The 19,770-nt window shown below is 37.4% G+C and overlaps 1 pseudogene across 1 annotated transcript in view; it reads left to right on the top strand.

Moving 5' to 3' along the window:
- Nucleotides 1-1,483: 1,483 nt before the first annotated feature.
- Nucleotides 1,484-19,770, top strand: part of LOC309620717 (ferritin heavy chain pseudogene) — a 501,140-nt pseudogene continuing 482,853 nt past the window's right edge. The window contains exon 1 of the transcript XR_014249902.1: nt 1,484-8,138. The product of XR_014249902.1 is annotated as a ferritin heavy chain pseudogene (transcript). The remainder of the gene's footprint in view (nt 8,139-19,770) is intronic.

The raw sequence follows: 19,770 nt of genomic DNA, 5'->3' as shown, positions 1-19,770 counted from the left end.
TCTTCTTGGTTTGATCCCTTGATCATTATGTAGTGTCCTTCTTTGTCTCTTGTAACGTTCTTTATTTTAAAGTCTATTTTATCTGATATGAGTATAGCTACTCCAGCTTTCTTTTGATTTCCATTTGCATGGAATATCTTTTTCCAGCCCCTCACTTTCAGTCTGTATGTGTCCCTAGGTCTGAAGTGGGTCTTTTGTAGACAGCATATATATGGGTCTTGTTTTTGTATCCATTCAGCAAACCTGTGTCTTTTCGTTGGAGCATTTAATCCATTCACGTTTAAGGTGATTATCGATATGTATGTTCCTATGACCATTTTCTTAATTGTTTTGGGTTTGTTTTTGTAGGTCCTTTTCTTCTCTTGTGTTTCCCACTTAGAGAAGTTCCTTTAGCATTTGTTGTAGAGCTGGTTTGGTGCTGCTGAATTCTCTTAGCTTTTGCCTGTCTGTAAAGCTTTTGATTTCTCCATCAAATCTAAATGGGATACTTGCTGGGTAGAGTAATCTTGGTTGTAGGTTCTTCCCTTTCATCACTTTAAGTATATCATGCCACTCCCTTCTGGCTTGTAGAGTTTCTGCTGAGAAATCAGCTGTTAACCTTATGGGAGTTCCCTTGTATGTTATTTGTCATTTTTCCCTTGCTGCTTTCAATAATTTTTCTTTGTCTTTAATTTTTGCCAATTTGATTACTATGTGTCTCGGTGTGTTTCTCCTTGGGTTTATCCTGTATGTGACTCGCTGCGCTTCCTGGACTTGGGTGGCTATTTCCTTTCCCATATTAGGGAAGTTTTCGACTATATTCTTTTCAAATATTTTCTCTCGTCCTTTCTGTCTCTCTTCTCCTTCTGGGACCCCTATAATGCGAATGTTGTTGTGTTTAATGTTGTCCCAGAGGTCTCTTAGGCTGTCTTCATTTGTTTTCATTCTTTTTTCTTTAGTGTGTTCCACAGCAGTGAATTCCACCATTCTGTCTTCCAGGTCACTTATCCGTTCTTCTGCCTCAGTTATTCTGCTATTGATTCCTTCTAGTGTAGTTTTCATTTCAGTTATTGTATTGTTCATGTCTGTTTGTTTGTTCTTTAATTCTTCTAGGTCTTTGTTAAACATTTCTTGCATCTTCTCGATCTTTGCCTCCATTCTTATTCCGAGGCCCTGGATCATCTTCACTATCATTATTCTGAATTCTTTTTGTGGAAGGTTACCTATCTCCACTTCATTTAGTTTTTTTTCTGGGGTTTTATCTTGTTCCTTCATCTGGTACATAGCCCTCTGCCTTTTCATCTTGTCTATCTTTCTGTGAATGTGGTTTTTGTTCCACAGGCTGCAGGATTGTAGTTTTTCTTGCTTCTGCTGTCTGCCCTCTGGGGGTTGAGGCTATCTAAGAGGCTTGATGGGAGGCTCTGGTGGTGGGTAGAGTCCAGTGCCATTTTTAAAAAAGACTATCCTTTCTCCAGTGAATTGTCTTGGCACATGTGTCAAAAAATCAATTGAAAATATACATGTATGGGTCTATTTCTAGATTTTCTATTCTGTTCTATAGATCTATATGTCTATACTTATATCAGTGTCACATGGACTTAACTATAGACTTGTAAGTCTTGAAATTAAGTTGTAAGAGTTCTTGAATTAGTTCTTTTTAAAAGTTATTTGGGCTGTTACAGGTTCTTTGATTTTCCCTATAAAGTTTGTAGTTAGTGTCATAACTTTTTATGGAAAAAAGCCTATTGGAATTTTGATTGGGAATACTTTGATTCTATAGACCTTTTGAGAAGAATTGACATATTTTTTTTCTAATCTATGACTTCAGTATATAGCTCCACTTGCATAGGGCTTTCTAAATTTATCACAGAAATATTTTGGACCTTTTAGCATACAAACACTGCACTTATTTTGTTAGAGTATTTATGAGTATTTATTTATTCACAAGTATTTCATAGTTTGATACCATTATAAATGGGTGTTGTTTTCTTCATTTTAATTTGCAACTTTCATTGCTGGTATAGAGAATTTCAGTTGATTTTGGTATATTGACCTTGCATCCTATGAGGTTCAAAATCTTTCCTCTCAGATATGATAGCTTTTATTGGAAGACTCTTTGTAATTTTCTAAATAGACAGTCATGTCATCTGAGAATAAAGGCAGTTTAATTTCATCTTTTCATTTCTAGATACCTTTTATATTATTTTTTTTCTGCCTGATTGCACGGGCTAGGACCTTCAGTATCATGACAAGTACAAGTGATGAGAGTGAACATCCTTGTCTTGTTTCTGATCTGAAGGGGAAAACATTCAGTCTTTTTCCATGAAGTTCAAGGTAGGCTGTTGATATTTCATACATACCTTTTTTCACGTTGAGGAAATTTCTATACATTCCTAGTTTACTGAGAATTTTTGAATAGATGTTCAATTTTATCAAATGTTTTTTCTACATCTATTGAAATTCTCATGTATACTTTTTATTTTTGCTTGTTGATATTCTGAATCATGTTGGTTGATTTTCCAATGTTGAAACAACCTGGTATTCCTGTAATACATCCTACTTGGTCATTTCTATATACAGGCCTACCTTGGCGATATTGCAGGTTTGATTTCAGACAACTGCAATAAAGCTAATATCACAATAACGCAACTCACACAACTTTTTTGGTTTTCCAGTGCATATAAAAGTTATGTTTATACTATACTGTACTCTATTAAGTGTGCAATAGCAGTATGTCTTAAAAAACAATATACATACCTTAATTTTAAAATATTTTGTTGCTAAAAATGCTAACCATTATCTGAGCCTTCAGCAAGTCATAATCTTTTTGCTGGTGGAGGGTCTTGCCTCGATGTTGATGGCTGCTGACTGATCAGGGTGGTGGTATCTGAAGGTTGGGGTGTCTGTGGTAATTTCTTAAAATAAAACAACAATGAAGTTTGCCATATCAGCTTATTCTTCCTTTCATGAACATTTCATCTGTAGCACATGGTGCTGTTTAATTGCATTTTACACATAGTAGAACTTCTTTTAAAATTAGAGTCAGTCCTCTCAAATCTTGCTGCTGCTTTATCAACTAAGTTTATGTAATATTCTAAATCCTTTTTTATCATTTCAACAGTCTTCACTACGAGTGGATTCCATCTCAAGAAACCACTTTCTTTGCTCATTCATAAGAAGCAACTCCTCATCCATTCAAGTATTATCATGAGATTGCAGCAATTCAGTTACATCTTTAAGCTCCAGTTCTAATACTAGTTCTCTTTCTATTTTTACCACATCTGCAGTGAGTTCCTTCACTGAAGTCTTGAAGCCCTCAAACTCATCCATGAGTGTTGGAGTCAACTTCTTCCAAACTCCTGTGAATGTTGATATTTTGTATTCTTCCATGAATCATGAATGTTCTTAATGGCATCTAGAATGGTGAATCCCTTCCAGAAGGTATTCAATTTACTTTTCCCAGATCCATCAGAGGAATCACTATCTAAGGCAACTATAGCCTCACAAAATGTATTACTTAAATAATAAGATTTGATGACTCCTTGATCCATGGGCTGCAGAATGGATATTGTGTTAGCAGGCATGAAGACAACACTAATCTTATTGTACATCTCCATCAGAGCTCTTGGATGACACGTGCACTGTCAATGAGCAGGGATATTCTGAAAGAAATCTTTGTTTCTGAGCAGCAAGTCTCAATGGTGGGCTTAAAATATTCAGTAAACCATGTTGTAAATAGATGTGTCATCATCAGGGCTTTGTTGTTCCTTTTATAGAGAACAGGCAGAGTCAACTTAGCATAATTCTTAAGGGCTCTAGGATTTTCAGAATGGTAAATGAGCATTAGCTTCATCTTCAAACCACCAGCTGCATTAGCCCCTAACAAGAGAGTCAGCCTGTCCTTTGAAGCTTTGAAGCCAGACATCGACTTATCCTCTATAGCTATGACAGTCCTAGCTGGAATCTTCTTCCCATAGAAGACTGTTTTGCCTACATTGAAAATCTGTTGTTTAGTGTACCCACCTTCATTACTTAGCTAGTTGGTCTGGATGACTTGCTGCAGTTTCTACATCAGCACTTGCTGCTTCACCTTGCACTTTTATGTTATGGAGATGGCTTCTTTCCTTAAACCTTATGAACCAACCTCTGCTGACTTGAAACTTTCTTCTACAGCTTCCTCATCTTTCTCAGCTTTCATAGGATTGAAGAAAGTTAGGGCCTTGCTCTGGATTGAGCTTAAGGGAATGTTGTGGCTGGTTTGATTTTCTATCCCGACCATTAAAACTTCTTATACCATATCAGCAATATGGCTGTTCTGCTTTCTTATCACTAACGTGTTCATTGGAATAGCACTTTTAATTTCCATCAAGAATTTTCCTTTGCACTCCCAACTTGGCTAACTGGTGCAAGAGGCCTAGCTCTTGACCTATCTCACCTTTTGACATGCTTTCTGACTAAGCTTAATCACTTCCAGCTTTTAATTTAAACTGAGAATTGTGCAACTCTTTCTTTCACTTGAACACTTAGAGGCCATTATAACATTACTAATAGGCCTAATTTCAATATTGTTGTGTCTCAGGGGATAGGGAAGCCCAAGGAGAGAGAGAGAGAGATGGGGGAACAGCCTGTCGTCAGAGCAGACAGAATACACACAACATTTATCGATTAAGTTTTCTCTCTTATATCGGCACAGTTTGTGGTACCCCAAAACAATTATAGTATTAACATCAAAGGTCACTGATCACAGATCACCACAACAAATATAATAATAATGAAAAACTTTGAAATATTGCGAGAATTACCAAAATGTGAAACAGAGACATGAAGTGAGCAAATGCTGATAGACTTGCTCAAGGCAGGGTTGCCACAAACCTTCAATTTGTAAAATATGGAGTATCCATGAAGTACAATAAAGTGAAGTGCAGTAAAACAAGGTATGACTGTAAATGATATGACCTCTTGGTCATATATAAGAAAGCATTATGCTTCATATATATTGCTGGAATTGATTTGCTAATATATTGTTAAGGATTTTTTTGTGTCAAAGTTCATAAGGGATGTTGGTCTCTAGCTACCTTTTCTTGTAATATCTTTGTCACATTTGATATCAGAGTAATTTTGGCCTCATAAAATGATTTGGAAATGTTCCTCCTTCTCTATTTTATAAAATAATTATTTTAATGCTGATGTTAGTTTTTCCTCAAATGTCTAATAGAATTTGCCAATGAAATCATTTAGGCCTGGACTTTTGTCTGTGCAAAAGATTTTAACTAAAAATTTGATTTGTTTACTAAATATGTTTGTTCAGGTAATCAATTTCTTCTTCAATGACTTTTGGTAATTTGTGACTTACAAGGATTATTTCCATCTTATTAAATTATTAAATTCATTGGCATATAATTTTTCTTCATATTTACTTATTATGCTTTTAATTCCTGGAGCATGTGTAGTGATGTCTGCTATTTCTTTTCTGATATTGGTAATTTGTCTTTACTCTTTCTTTTGCCTACATCAGTTTGATTAGAGGTATACCTTTATCTTTTAGAATAATCACCATTTAGTTTCATTGATTCTATTTTAAATTTTATTGATATCTGCCCTTACCTTCCTTAATTTCTTCATTCAACATGCCTTGTGTTGAATTGTTCTTCTTTTCCTAGTTTCTTAAGGGAGAATATTAGCTTATTTATTTTAGGCCTTTCTTCTTTACTAACACAAGCATTTAATTCTGTAAGTTTCATTTTCAGCACTGCTTCTGCTGTGTCGCACAAATTTTGATATGTTGTGATTTTGTTTCCATTTAATTTCAAATACATTCTAGCATCTCTTGTGTTTCCATTTTGACCATGGGTTATTTTATCTTTGTCATTCTTTCTAGAGGTTTGTCAATTTCACTAATCTTTTCAAAGAACCAGCTCTTTGCCTTGTTGGCTTTCTCTATTGCTTTCTTCTTTTTAATTTCATTGATTCTACTCTTTATTATTTCCTTCATTCTGATTGCTTTGATATTATTTTGATCCTCTTTTTCTAGGTTCTTTGGGTGGGATTATGTTACTATACTATTTATTTGAGATGTTTTCTTTTTTTCCTAATGTATGAATTTAGTGCTATAAAATTTCCTCTCAGCCTTGCTTCAGCTGTTCCCCACAAAATTTGCTTTGTTGTATATTATATTCATTTAGTTCAATGTAGTTACTCTTTACTTTCCTTGAGACTTCCTTTTTGACCCTTGGATTACTTAGAAGTGTGTAGTTTAGTTTCCAAGTGTTTGGCAGTTTTCCAGCTATCTTCCCCATATTTTCATCCTGCCAAATAGAAAATCTGTACCCATTAAGCAATAACTATCTGTTCCCTGCCCCCTTCCCCCTAGCTCCTGGTAAACTCAAATCTACTTTCTGTCTCTATGAATTTGCTGATCCTAGACATTTCATGAAAGTGGAATCATACAATATTTTTCCTTTTGTGTCTAATTGCATTTAGCATAATGTTTTCAAGGTTCAACCATGTTATAGCTTGTATCAGAACTTCATTCCTTTTTGTGGCCGAATAATATTCCATTGTATGTAAATACCACATTTTTGTTTATCCATTCATCTGCATGTTTGGATTCTTTCTACCTTTTGCTATTGTGAATAGTGCTGCAGTGCACATTAGCATACAAATATCATTTTGATTCCCTGTTTGAATTCTTTTGGGTATATACTTAGGAATGGAAATGCTGGCTCATATGATAATTCTGTTTAACTTTTTGATGTACCGACAAACTGCTTCATAGTTTGTTTGTTTGTTTTTTTTAACATACACATTAGTAATACATAAGGGTTCCAATTTCTCCACTTCCTCACCAGCACTTGTTATTTTGTTTGCTTTTTACTATAGCCATCCTATTAGGTGTGTTGTGGTATCTCATTGTGTTTTTCATTTGCATTTACCTAATGACTAATGATGTTGTGCAGCTTTTCATGTGCTTGTTGTCCATATGGATATCTTTTTTGGAGAAATGTCTATTCAAGTCCTTTGACCATTTTTTAATTGCGTTGTTTGCCATTTTGTTGTTGAGTTGCAAGAGTTCTTTATGTATTCTCAATATCAAACATCAAATTTAGGATTTTCAAATATTTTCTTCCATTTTATAGGTTGTATTTTCACTTTCTCAGTAATGTCCTTTGATGCACAAAAGTTTTACATTTTTATGAAGTCTAATTTATCTATTTTGTTACTCATGCTTTTAGTGTCATAGTTAAGAATTCAAGGTCATGAAGATTTACTCCTATGTTTCCTCTAAGAGTTCTATGGTTTAGGTCTTATATTTATGAATTTGGCCCATCTTGAGTTAATTTTTATATATTGTGTGAGGTAGGGGTCCAACTTTACTTTTTTGCTTGTGGAAATCCAGTTGTCCTAGCACCATGTGTTGAAAAGACTATTCTTTCTCCATTGGATGGACTTGGCACACTTATCAAAACTCAACTGGCCATGGGTATAAGGGGGTTATTTATTGACTCTCCATGGCTTGTATCCTTATGCTAGCACAACACCATTTTGATTACTGCAGCTTTGTAATAAATTTTAAAATCAGGAAGTTTGAGTCCTCCAGTATTTTTCTTTTTGCAAATTGTTCTGGTTATTTGGACCCCTTGTAATTCTGTATAAATTTTAGGATTACCTTTTACTTTTCTGGAAAAAAAAATCTGTTAGAATTTTGATAGGGAGAGTGTTCAATCTGTAGATCAATTGGGGTAGTGTTGAAATCTTAACAATGTTAAGTTTTCCAATCCAAGAGCACAGGATATCTTCCATCTAATTAGGTCTTCTTTAATTTCTTTTAGCCGTGTTTCATAGTTTCAGCATACATATCTTTCACCTTTTTGGTTAAATTTGTTCCTAAGTATTATATTCTTTTAGATGCTATAGTAAATGAAATTGCTTTCTTAATTACATCTTAAGATTGTTCACTGATAGTGTATAGAAACAAATCTGATTTTGGGGTGTTGATTTTGGAACTTGCAAATTTGCACTTAGTTTATTAGATCTAGTGTTGATTATTTGGGGTTTTCTATATTAAGGACCACGTCATCTGGGCATATAGTTTTACTTCTTCCTTTCTACCTTTTATTATTATTTTCCTTGTCTCTTTTTTTTTTAACATCTTTATTGGAGTATAATTGCTTTATAATGGTGTGCTAGTTTCTGCTGTATAACAAAGTGAATCAGCTATACATATACATATATCCCCATATCCATCTCCCTCCCACCCTCCCTATCCCACCCCTCTGGGTGGTCACAAAGCACCGAGCTGATCTCCCTGTGCTATGTGGCTGCTTCCCACTAGCTATCTATTTTACATTTGGTAGTGTACATATGTCCATGCCACTCTTTCACTTCATCCCAGATTACCCTTCCCCCTCCCCTTGTCCTCAAGTCCATTCTCTATGTCTGCATCTTTATTCCTGTCCTGCCCGTAGGTTCTTCAGAACCAATTTTTTTTTTTTACATTCCATATATATGTGTTAGAATACGGTATTTGTTTTTCTCTTTCTGACTAACTTCACTCTGTATGACAGTCTCAAGGTCCATCCGCCTCACTACAAATAACTCAACTTCGTTTCTTTTTATGGCTGAGTAATATTCCATTGGATATATGTGCTACATCTTTATCCATTCTTCTGTCGATGGACACTTAGGTTGCTTCCATATCCTGGCTATTGTAAATACAGCTGCAATGAACACTGTGGTACATGACTCTTTTTGAATTATGGTTTTCTCAGGGTATATGCCCAGTAGTGGGATTGCTGGGTCATATGATAGTTCTATTTTTAGTGTTTTGAGGAACCTCCATACTGTTCTCCATAGTGGCTGTATCAATTTACATTCCCACCAACAGTGCAAGAGGGTTCCCTTTCTCCACACCCTCTCCAGCATTTGTTGTTGGTAGATTTTCTGATGATGCCCATTCTGACCGGTGTGAGGTGATACCTCATTGTAGTTTTGGTTTGCATTTCTCTAATGATTAATGATGCTGAGCATCCTTTCATGTGTTTGTTGGCAATCTGTATACCTTCTTTAGAGAAATGTCTATTTAGGTCTTCTGCCCATTTTTGGATTGGGTTTTTTGTTTTTTTGATATTGAGCTGCATGAGCTGTTTGTATACTTTGGAGATTAATCACTTGTTGGTCGCTTCATTTGCAAATATTTTCTCGCATTCTGTGGGTTGTCTTTTCATTTTGTTTATGGTTTCCTTTGCTGTGCAAAAGCTTTTCAGTTTAATTAGGGCCATTTTGTTTATTTTTGTTTTTATTTTCATTCAGAGGTGGATCAAAAAAGATATTGCTGTGATTTATGTCATAGAGTGTTCTGCCTATGTTTTCCTCTAAGAGTTTTATAGTATCTGGTCTTACATTTAGGTCTTTAATCCATTTTGAGTTTATTTTTATGTATGATGTTAAAGAATGTTCCAATTTCATTCTTTTGCGTGTAGCTGTCCAGTTTTCCCAGCACCACTTATTGAAGAGACTGTCTTTTGTCCATTATACATTCTTTCCTCCTTTGTTGTAAATTAATTGACCAAAGGTGTGTGGGTTTATTTCTGGGCTTTCTATCCTGTTCCATTGATCTATATTTCTATTTTTGTGTCAGTAATATACTGTTTTGACTACTGTAGCTTTGTAGTATAGTCTGAAGTCAGGGAGCCTGATTCCTCCAGTTCTGTTTTTGTTTCTCAGGATTGCTTCTGCTATTCAGGGACTTTTATGTTTCCATACAAATTAAAAATTTTTTTGTTCTAGTTCTGTGAAAAATGCCATTGGTAATTTGATAAGGATTGCATTGAATCTATAGATTGCCTTGGGTAGTATATTCATTTTGACAATATTGATTCTTCCAATCCAAGAACATAGAATATCTTTCCATCTGGAATATCTTTCCATCTGTTTGTGTTATTTTCCATTTCTTTCATCAGTGTCTTCTAGTTTTCAGAGTACAGGTCTTTTGTCTCCTTAGGTAGTTTTATTCCTAGGTATTTTATTCTTTTTGATGCGATAGTAAATGGGATAGTAACGATGATCCAAGATCTCGGAAAAAGAATGGAGGCACAGACCAAGAAGATACAAGAAATATTTAACAAAGACCTAGAAGACTTAAAGAACACAGAAACAGAGATGAACAATACAATACCTGAAATGAAAAATACACTAGAAGAAATCAGTAGCACAATAAATGAGGCAGAAGAATGAAGAAGTGATTTGGCAGGCAGATTGGTGGAAATCACTGCTGTGGAACTGAATAAAGGAAAAAGAATGAAAATAAATGAGGAGAGTCTAACAGACCTCTGGGACAACATTAAATGCACCAACAGTCACATCATAGGGGTCCTAGAAGGAGAAGAGAGAGAGAAAGGGTCTGAGAAGATATTTGAAGAGATAATAGCTGAGAACTTCCCTAATATGGGAAAGGAAACACTCAGTCAAGTTCAGGAATCACAGAGAGTCCCATACAGGATAAACCCAAGGGGGAAGACGCCAATAGACATATTAAATTGACAAAAATTAAAGAGAAAATATTAAAAGCAACAAGCAGAAAGCAACAAATAATGTACAAGGGAATCCCCATAATGATATCAGCTGATTTTTCAGCAGAAACTCTGCAGGCCAGTAGGGAGTGGCACGATATATTTAAAGTGATGAAAGGGAAAAACCTACAACCCAGAATACTCTACCCAACAAGGCTCTCATTCAGGTTTGAGGGAGAAATCAAAAGCTTTACAGACAAGCAAAAGTAAGAGAATTCAGTGCCACCAAACCAGCTTTACAACAAATGCTAAAGGAACTTCTCTAGGGGAAAAAGAAAAGGCCACAACTAGAAACAAGAAAATTATGAATGGGAAAGGTCACTGGTAAAAGCAAACAGACAGTAAAGTGAGGAAATCATCCACACATAAATATGATATCAAAACCAGCAATTGTGAGAAGAGGAGGGAACATCTTCGCTTTATAACAATCAAGTTTGAATTGATACCAGCTTTGATTCAATAGTATACATCTACTCTTTTACACCTCCTTACCTCCCTTTATGTTGTTATTGTCACAAATTACATTTTTATACCTTGCATGCTTAGTAGCATAGCTTTATAATTGTTGTTTTGTGCATTTGACTTTGAAATCATGCAGGAAAAAATAAACAGTACCAACCAAATATGCAGTATTACTAGCTTTTATATTTAACTGTCCAGCTACCTTTACTATTGTATTTTTTCATATGTCTTTGTGTTAATGTCTAATGTCCTTTCATATAAGCCTGGAGATATCTTTTTAGCATTTTTAGAGCACGTCCGCTAGTGACAAACTCCTCAGCTTTAGTTTATCTGAGAATCTCTGAATTTCTATTTTATTTGTGAATGATAGATTTTTAAAAATAACTTGTCTGATAGTTGCAACTTTTATGTCACCTTTGAATCACATTCTACTGTTTGCATTATTTCTTGACAAAAGGTTGGGTTTTTTCTAGTTATGGACATTGTATTTAGGAACAGTAAAGAATGATACAAATATCATTTATTCCCAGAAATGGACATGTCTTTCCTTCTCTTAAGCTGTTTGTGTGGGGTGTATAGGGGAACAGCTCTGTGCTAGTGCCCTGATGACCTTGCACTTTCTCACATAGGCCACATAGCCAAGATTTAACTGCAGCTGCTCTAGTTCTGTGCCAAATGCTCTGTGATTCTTCTGAAACATGATAGCAAAAGAAACTTGTAAGTAACTGCTACTAGGTCATTTCCCACTTGCCTCCCTATCTTCCTAGGAGGCTGTCATGAGACTGTTTCTCATTGCCTCCCAGGTTCTGATGAGGTATTAAGCTTTCTGTTTTGCCCTCTTCATGGTAGAGCTACAGGATATAAGACTAATTAGGTTTACTGTGGCACAGGCTATATCTTGCCATTTGTGTTGCAGCCATCTGAATTTTTGTGTCATTATTGTCCTGTGGGACAAGGAAAACAGGGAGTTGGCACCTTTGGCTGCTCTTGCAGTTGTTGCATGTAAGTAATAAATTATCTGAATCTAACAAGGGTCATTGTTTCTTTACTGGAAAAATAAATTTTCTTGATAGGATGTTAGGTCAGTATAGTCAGGAATTGAGCTTGGTTTGGTTTACTTATTGCTATCTTTACCTTCAGCAAACCGTAAGCATTAAATAGCAGTGTACTGCTTTTACCTTGTGTTAAGAGTGAGGACTGGACTTCTGGAGGGTTTTCCTCAGTGTTTGTACTCCACCCTCTATTCCAAAGAAAGGATCTCTCTCCAAGCACTTTTCGCTCCACCAATGAAAGGAAACAGGAAGTCTTCTGTTGCTTGTTAGTCAATTCTAGGCTTGTCATAGGGACAGGGGTTTCTCTGGGTTCTCCAGGTCTAGCCTCAGTCTTTAGCATGACCTGTGCATCTGGACTTTAGGGGTCCGTGTTTCTCAGCATTGCTTCCCCACCTCATTTGTCAGCTAAACTCTGCCTTGTATCTGTGGAAGGTTTTGAGTAGGAAAGAATTTCTTCCCCTCTGTCTTATATTGGTATAAGATCCTGGATCCGAGAGTGTTCCCTGTCCCTCCCTCAGGAGCATAGAGTTTTTGTTTGTTCCTTTTCCCGGAAATAGCATATCTTTTCTTGTGTTCTTGAAGTAGGAATGTTTCCTACCCTTCCCCAGAGAAAGAGTGGTTAGTGTCTACCTTTCTCCCAAAGCAATTGATCTTTGCTTGAACCCTGGGAACAGGAGTGGTTCTCTGCCCCTCCCAAGTGGCTTAGGGATTTTGCTTCATATAAGAGAAGGTCCATGGAAGGAGATGCTGTTTTATGTGGTCCCTGAATGGAATCCAGTTATCTCCTGTATGCCTGTACCACAGAGAGAATATTCTCTCAGTCTCCTGCCTTAAGACCTCAGCTCTCTGATGGGCTCAAGAAACATCATTAGGGACTTCCCTGGTGGCACAGTGGTTAGGAATCTGCCTGCCAATGCAAGGGACACAGGTTTGAGCCCTGGTCCAGGAGGATCCCACATGCCACAGAGCAGCTAAGCCTGTGTGCCACAACTGCTGAGCCTGCACTCTAGAGGCCGCGAGTCACAACTATTGAGCCCACGTGCCACAACTACTGAAGCCCACGTGCCTAGAGCCCATGCTCCACAACAGGAGAAGCCACCGCAATGAGAAGCCTGTGCACCGCAACGAGGAGTAGCCCCTGCTCACCTCAACTAGAGAAAGCCCATGTGTAGCAACGAAGACCCAACACAGCCAAAAATAAATAAATAAATTGTTAAAAAAAACAATGCTTGGTGTCAGTCTATTTATCTCTTGTAAAAATAAGATACAGTGTGTGTGTGTGGAAAAAAAGTAAGTAAAAAAAAAGTTATAAAGAAACATTATTGTTTTGTAATTATTCAGCCTTTCCTCAGTATTGTTCTCTTGAGGTTTTTTCTTGTTGTTGTTTTGTTTTGTTTTTTGCACACTAAGCACAAGTGAAGCCTCCATTGGAGAGCTTTGCACAGAGGGGTGACATGATCTGAATTACATTTTAAAAAGACAACTCTGGCTGCTATGTTGAGTATAAGTTAAAGCAGATTAAAGTTGGAAGCAGGGGACACTGTTAAGATACTGTAACATTACTCTTATTTGTCTCAGATCTTATTAGTCAGTATACAAAGAGAAATCTGATGAATGACATAGTTCAGATTATGAGACAAGAGATTATATAACAATCTTTCAAAAATATGGATTATTGTGCTGTTAAGCTTTAAAAGAACCCTCATGTGGGACCCAATATGAAGATGAATGAATAATAAAATAAGCGATGTCTTTGGGGGACATTTTAATAGTAAATGTAGAAGGATCTTCATATTATTATATTTTTAAAATAACCCTTGATAAAGGTTGTGTTCATAACATTAAAATTAATCTCAGTGAAGGTGATTGTGTAGGAGCAAAGTTTGTATAGTTACCATGTTTCTGTTTCAAGTTTTTTCCATAATTCATCTTAGAGTACTGTTTCAGCTATTTTGCTTTCACTTAGAAGTAAAAACAACAATAAGAACAGCAAGTTCTCAATGGTTTAAAATTGAGGACATGGGGGGGAAGTCAAGATGGCGGTGTGGGAAGACGTGGAGTTAGTGTCTCCCTACAACTAAGGCATCTGCCGGCCACTGGTGGGGGACTCTGACCCCCAAGGAGACAGGAGGAACCCGAAAGTGAACCGGTAGGATGTAGGGGGACTGAAGGGGGAGGAGAAGTGGAGGCCAGACAGGATCAGTGCCCCTGAGGCCAGGGAGATCAGGAGAGGCAGGCGGGAGGGATTCTCCAGGAAGAGCAGGAGAGGAGCGGAGGGCAATCGCCTGGCTCACTCGGGCAGGGGAGCCTGCTGAGCTACCAAGCTGCTTCCCCCGCATCCAGGCCTCATGGGTCCTGGGGTCATAGGAGGGAGGCTGGGGAGGTCAGTAGTGGCAGGAGGGAGGGGCCATCCAGAAGAGTGGGAGAGGAGTCGAGGGCAATTGCCCTGCCCACTGGGGCCCGGGCAGCCTGCTGAGATCCCAGGCGGATCCCCTTCCCTCCAAGCCCCCTCCAGGCTGTATGAGTCCTGGGGCAATAGGAGGGAGCCTGGGGAGATCAGGAGAGGCAGGCGAGAGTGGCCCTGTAGGAGAAGCAGGAGAGGAGATGAGGGCATTTGCCCCGCCCACTCGGGCACCAGAGCCTGCTGAGTTCCCAGGCTGGTCCCCTGCCCTCTAAGACACCCCTTCCCCCACCCTCTCCCCCACTAGCCACATTGATCCTGGGGGCATAGGAGGGAGGCTGAGGAGATCAGGAGAGGCAGGTGGGAGGGGCCCTCCCAGACCCCAGACCGGAGGAGCAGGAGAGGAGAGGAGGGTGTTTGCCCTTCCCACTTGAGTCCAGGAAGCCTGCTAGGCTCCCAGGTGAGGTCTCCTACCCTCTGAGACCAGTGTGGGGGGGCATGCCTGAGCCCCTTCTGTTCCTTGAGCCTAAGGCCCACCCCCCACAGTCCCCAGGCCCTTTTGCAGCCCTGTGGGTCCCGAGCATTGGCCCCTCCCACCACCCAAATCTCACCCTTGCTTAGGCCCTGCTCTCCACAGCCAAGGCCTTCCCCCCTTTTCTTTTCTTTTTTTCCTTTCCCTCCTCCTCTTTTTTTACTATTGTGGTACTGATGTACCTTCTGGTTGCTGATTCATCTATATTTTTATTTTTAGATTCTTTCTAACATATCTGTTAGTTTCCTAGTCTAATTTTATTTTTTACTTTGTTATTTTTCTCTTTTTTTTGCCACCCAACATGGCTTGCAGGATCTTGATTCATGAGCCTGGGGTTGGGGGGAAGCTCCGGCGGTGGGAGCTCCAAGTCCAAACAACTGGACTAACAGAGAACCTCAGACCCCAGGGAATATTCATAGGAGTGAGGTCTCACAGAGTTCCTCATCTCAGCACCAAGACCCAGCTCTACCCAGTAGCCTACAAACTCCAGTGTTGGAAGCCTCAGGCCAAACAACCAGTAAAACAGGAACACAATCCCACTCATTAAAAAAAAAATGAGATGGCAAAAAAATATGTCACAGATGAAGCAGAAAGGTAAAAACCTACAAGACCAAATAAATGAAGAGGAAATAGGCAATCTACCTGAAAAGAATTCAGAGTAATGATAGTAAATGTGATCCATAATCTCGGAAATATAATGCAAGCATGGACTGAGAAAATAAAAGAAATGTTTAACAAAGATCTAGAAGAAATAAAGAACAAACAGAGATGAACAATACAATAACTGAGATGAAAAATACACTAGAAGGAATCAGTAACAGGGTAACAGAGGCAGAAGAACGAATAAGTGAGCTGGAAGACAAAATGGTGGAAATAACTGCCAAAAAGCAGAATAAAGTGAAAAGAATTAAAAGAATTGAAGACAATCTCAGAGACCTCTGGGACAACACTAAAGACACCAACATTCGAATTATAGGTGTCCCAGAATAAGAGAAAAAGAAAGGGTCTGAGAAAATATTTGAAGAGATTATAGTGGAAAACTTCCCTAACACGGGAAAGGAAATAGTCACCCAAGTCTAGGAAGCATAGAGAGTCCCATACAGGATAAACCCTAGGAAAAACACACCAAGACTCATATTAACCAAACTAACAAAAATTAAATTCAAAGAAAAAATATTAAAAGCAGCAAGGGAAAAACAAAAAATAATATACAAAGGAATCCCCATAAGGTTATCAGCTGATTTTTCAGTGGAAACTCTGCATGCCAGAAGGGAGTGGCAGGATATACTTAAAGTGATGAAAGAGATAAATCTACAACCAAGATTACTCTACCCAGCAAGGATCTCATTTAGATTCTATGGAGAAGTCAAAAGTTTTTCAGACAAACAAAAGCTAAGAGAATTCAGCACCACCAAACCAGCTTTACAACAAATCTTAAAGAAACTTCTCTAAGCAGGAAGCACAAGAGAAGAAGAAGACCCACAAAAACAAACCCAAAACAATTAAGAAAACGGTAATGGGAACATGCATATCGATAATAACCTTGAATGTAAATGGATTAAATGCCCCAACCAAAAGACACAGACTGGCTGAATGGATACAAAAACAAGACCCATATATATATGCTGTCTACAAGAGACCCAATTCAGACCTAGGGACACATACAAACTGAAAGTGAAGGGATGGAAAAAGATATTCCATGCAAATGGAAATCAAAAGAAAGCTGGAGTAGCAATACTCATATCAGATAAAGTAGACTTCAAAATAAAGATGGTTACAAGAGATAAGGAGGGACACTACATAATGATCAAAGGAACAATTCAAGAAGAAGATATAACAATTATAAATGTTTATGCACCCAACATAGGAGCACCCCAATACATAAGGCAAATGCTAACAACCATGAAAGGAGAAATCGACAGTAACACAATAACAGTAGGGTACTATAACACCCCACTTACACCAATGGACAGATCATCCAAACAGAAAATAAATAAGGAAACACAAGCTTTAAATGACACAACAGAACAGATCTAATAGATATTTATAGAACATTCTGCCCAAAAGTGGCAGAATAAACTTTCTTCTCAAGTGCACATGGAACATTCCCCAGGATAGATCACTTCTTGGGTCACAAATCAAGCCTCAGAAAATTTAAGAAAATTGAAATCATACCAAGCATCTTTTCTGACCACAATGCTGTGAGATTGGAAATCAATTACAGGAAAAATAACTGTAAAAAACACAAATGTATGGAGGCTAAACAGTGCACTACTAACTAACCAAGAGATAACTGAAGAAATCAAAGAAGAAATTTAAAAATACATAGAAACAAATGACAATGAAAACAAGATGACCCAAAACCTATGGGACGCAGCAAAAGCAGTTCTAAGAGGGAAGTTTATAGCAATACAATCCTACATCAAGAACCAAGGAAAATCTCAAATGAACGATCTAACCCTACACTTAAAACAACTAGAGAAAGAAGAACAAAGAAAACCCAAAGTCAGTAGAAGGAAAGGAATCATAAAGAACAGAGCAGAAATAAATGAAATAGAAATGAAGCAAACGGTAGCAAAGACCAATAAAACTAAAATCTGGTTCTTTGAAAAGATAAACAAAATTGATAAACCCTTAGCCAGACTCATCAAGAAAAACAGGGAGAGGATGCAAATCAATAAAATTAGAAATGAAAAAGGAGAAATCACAACGGACACTGCAGAAATACAAAGGATTATAAGAGACTACTACAACTACATGCCAATAAAATGGACAATCACGAAGAAATGGACAAATTCTTGGAAAAGTACAATTTTCCAAGACTGAACCAGGAAGAATACAGACTTATCACAAGTAATGATATTGAAACCATACTTAAAAATCTACCAACAAACAAAAGTCCAGGACCAGATGGCTTCACAAGCGAATTCTATCAAACATTTAGAGAAGAGCTAACACCGATCCTTCTCAAACTCTTCCAAAATATAGCAGAGGGAGGAACACTCCCAAATTCATTCTACAAAGCCACCATCACCCTGATACCAAAACCAGAAAAAGATATCCCAAAAAAAGAAAATTATAGACCAATATCACTGATGAACATAGATGCAAAAATCCTGAACAAAATACTAGCAAACAGAATCCAACAGCACATTAAAAGGATCATGCACCATGATCAAGTGGGATTTATCTCAGGGATGCAAGGATTCTTCAATATACACAAATTAATCAATGTGATACACTACATTAACAAATTAAGTAATAAAGACTATATGATCATCTCAATAGATGTAGAAAAAGTTTTTGACAAAATTCAACACCAATTTATGATAAAAACTCTCCAGAAAATGGGCATAGAGGGAACCTACCACAACATAATGAAGGCCATATATGACAAACCACAGTGAGCATCATACTCAATGGTGAAAATCTGAAAGCATTTCCACTAGGACCAGGAACAAGACAAGGATGTTCACTCTTGCCACTTTTATTCAACATAGTTTTGGAAGTCCTAGCCACAGCAAACAGAGAAGAAAAAGAAATAAAAGGAATACAAATTGGAAAAGAAGAAGTAAAACATCACTGTTTGCAGATGACATCATACTATACATAGAAAACCCTAAAGATGCCACCAGAAAAGTACTAGAACTAATCAATGAATTTGGTAAGGTTGCAGGATACAAAATTAATGCACAGAAATCTCTTGCATTCCTATACACCAACAATGAAAAATCAGAAAGAGAAATTAAGGAAACACTCCCATTTACCATTGCAACAAAAAGAATAAAATACCCAGGAATACACCTGCCTAAGGAGGCAAAAGACTTCTACTCAGAAAACTATAAAACACTTATGAAAGAAATCAAAGATGACATAAACAGATGGAGAAATATACCATGTTCTTGGACTGGAAGAATCAATATTGTGATAATGACTATACTACCCAAAGCAATCTACAGATTCAATGCAATCCCTATCAAATCTCTACCAATGGCATTCTTCACAGAATTAGAACAAAAATTCTTACAATTCGTATGGAAACACAAAAGGCCCCGAATCACCAAAGCAATCTTGAGAACGAAAAACGGAGTTGGAGGAATCAGGCTCGCTGACTTCAAACTATACCACAAAGCTACAGTAATCAAGACAGTATGGTACTGGCACAAAAACAGAAATATAGATCAATGGTACAGGATAGAATGCACAGAGATAAACCCACACACATATGGGCACCTAATTTACAACAAAGGAGGCAAGCACATACAATGGAGAAAAGACAGCCTCTTCAATAAGTGGTGCTGGGAAAACTGGACAGCTACATGTAAAAGAATGAAATTAGAACACTACCTAACACCATACATAAAAATAAACTCCAAATGGATTAAAGACTTAAATGTAAGACCAGACACTATAAAACTTTTAGAGGAAAACATAGGAAAAACACTCTTTGACATAAACCACAGCAAGATCTTTTTTGACCCACCTCCTAGAGTAACAGAAATAAAAACAAAAATAAACAAATGGGACTTAATTAAACTTAAACGTTTTCGCATAGCAAAGGAAACCATAAACAAGACAAAAAGGCAACCCTCAGAATGGGAGAAGATATTTGCAAATTAAACAACAGACAAAGGATTAATCTCCAAAATATACAGACAGCTCATCGAGCTCAATATCAAAAAAAACCAAAAAACAATCCATTTAAAAAATGGGCAGAAGAGCTAAATAGACATTTCACCAAGGAAGACATACAGATGGCCAAGAGGCACATGAAAA

Source organism: Balaenoptera borealis, assembly GCF_965194805.1.
Source record: "Balaenoptera borealis genome assembly, chromosome: X".
In the NCBI taxonomy this organism is placed as follows: Eukaryota; Metazoa; Chordata; class Mammalia; order Artiodactyla; family Balaenopteridae; genus Balaenoptera; species Balaenoptera borealis.
Note: the sequence above shows the minus strand (reverse complement) of the source record. Positions and strands in the feature narration are given on the sequence as shown.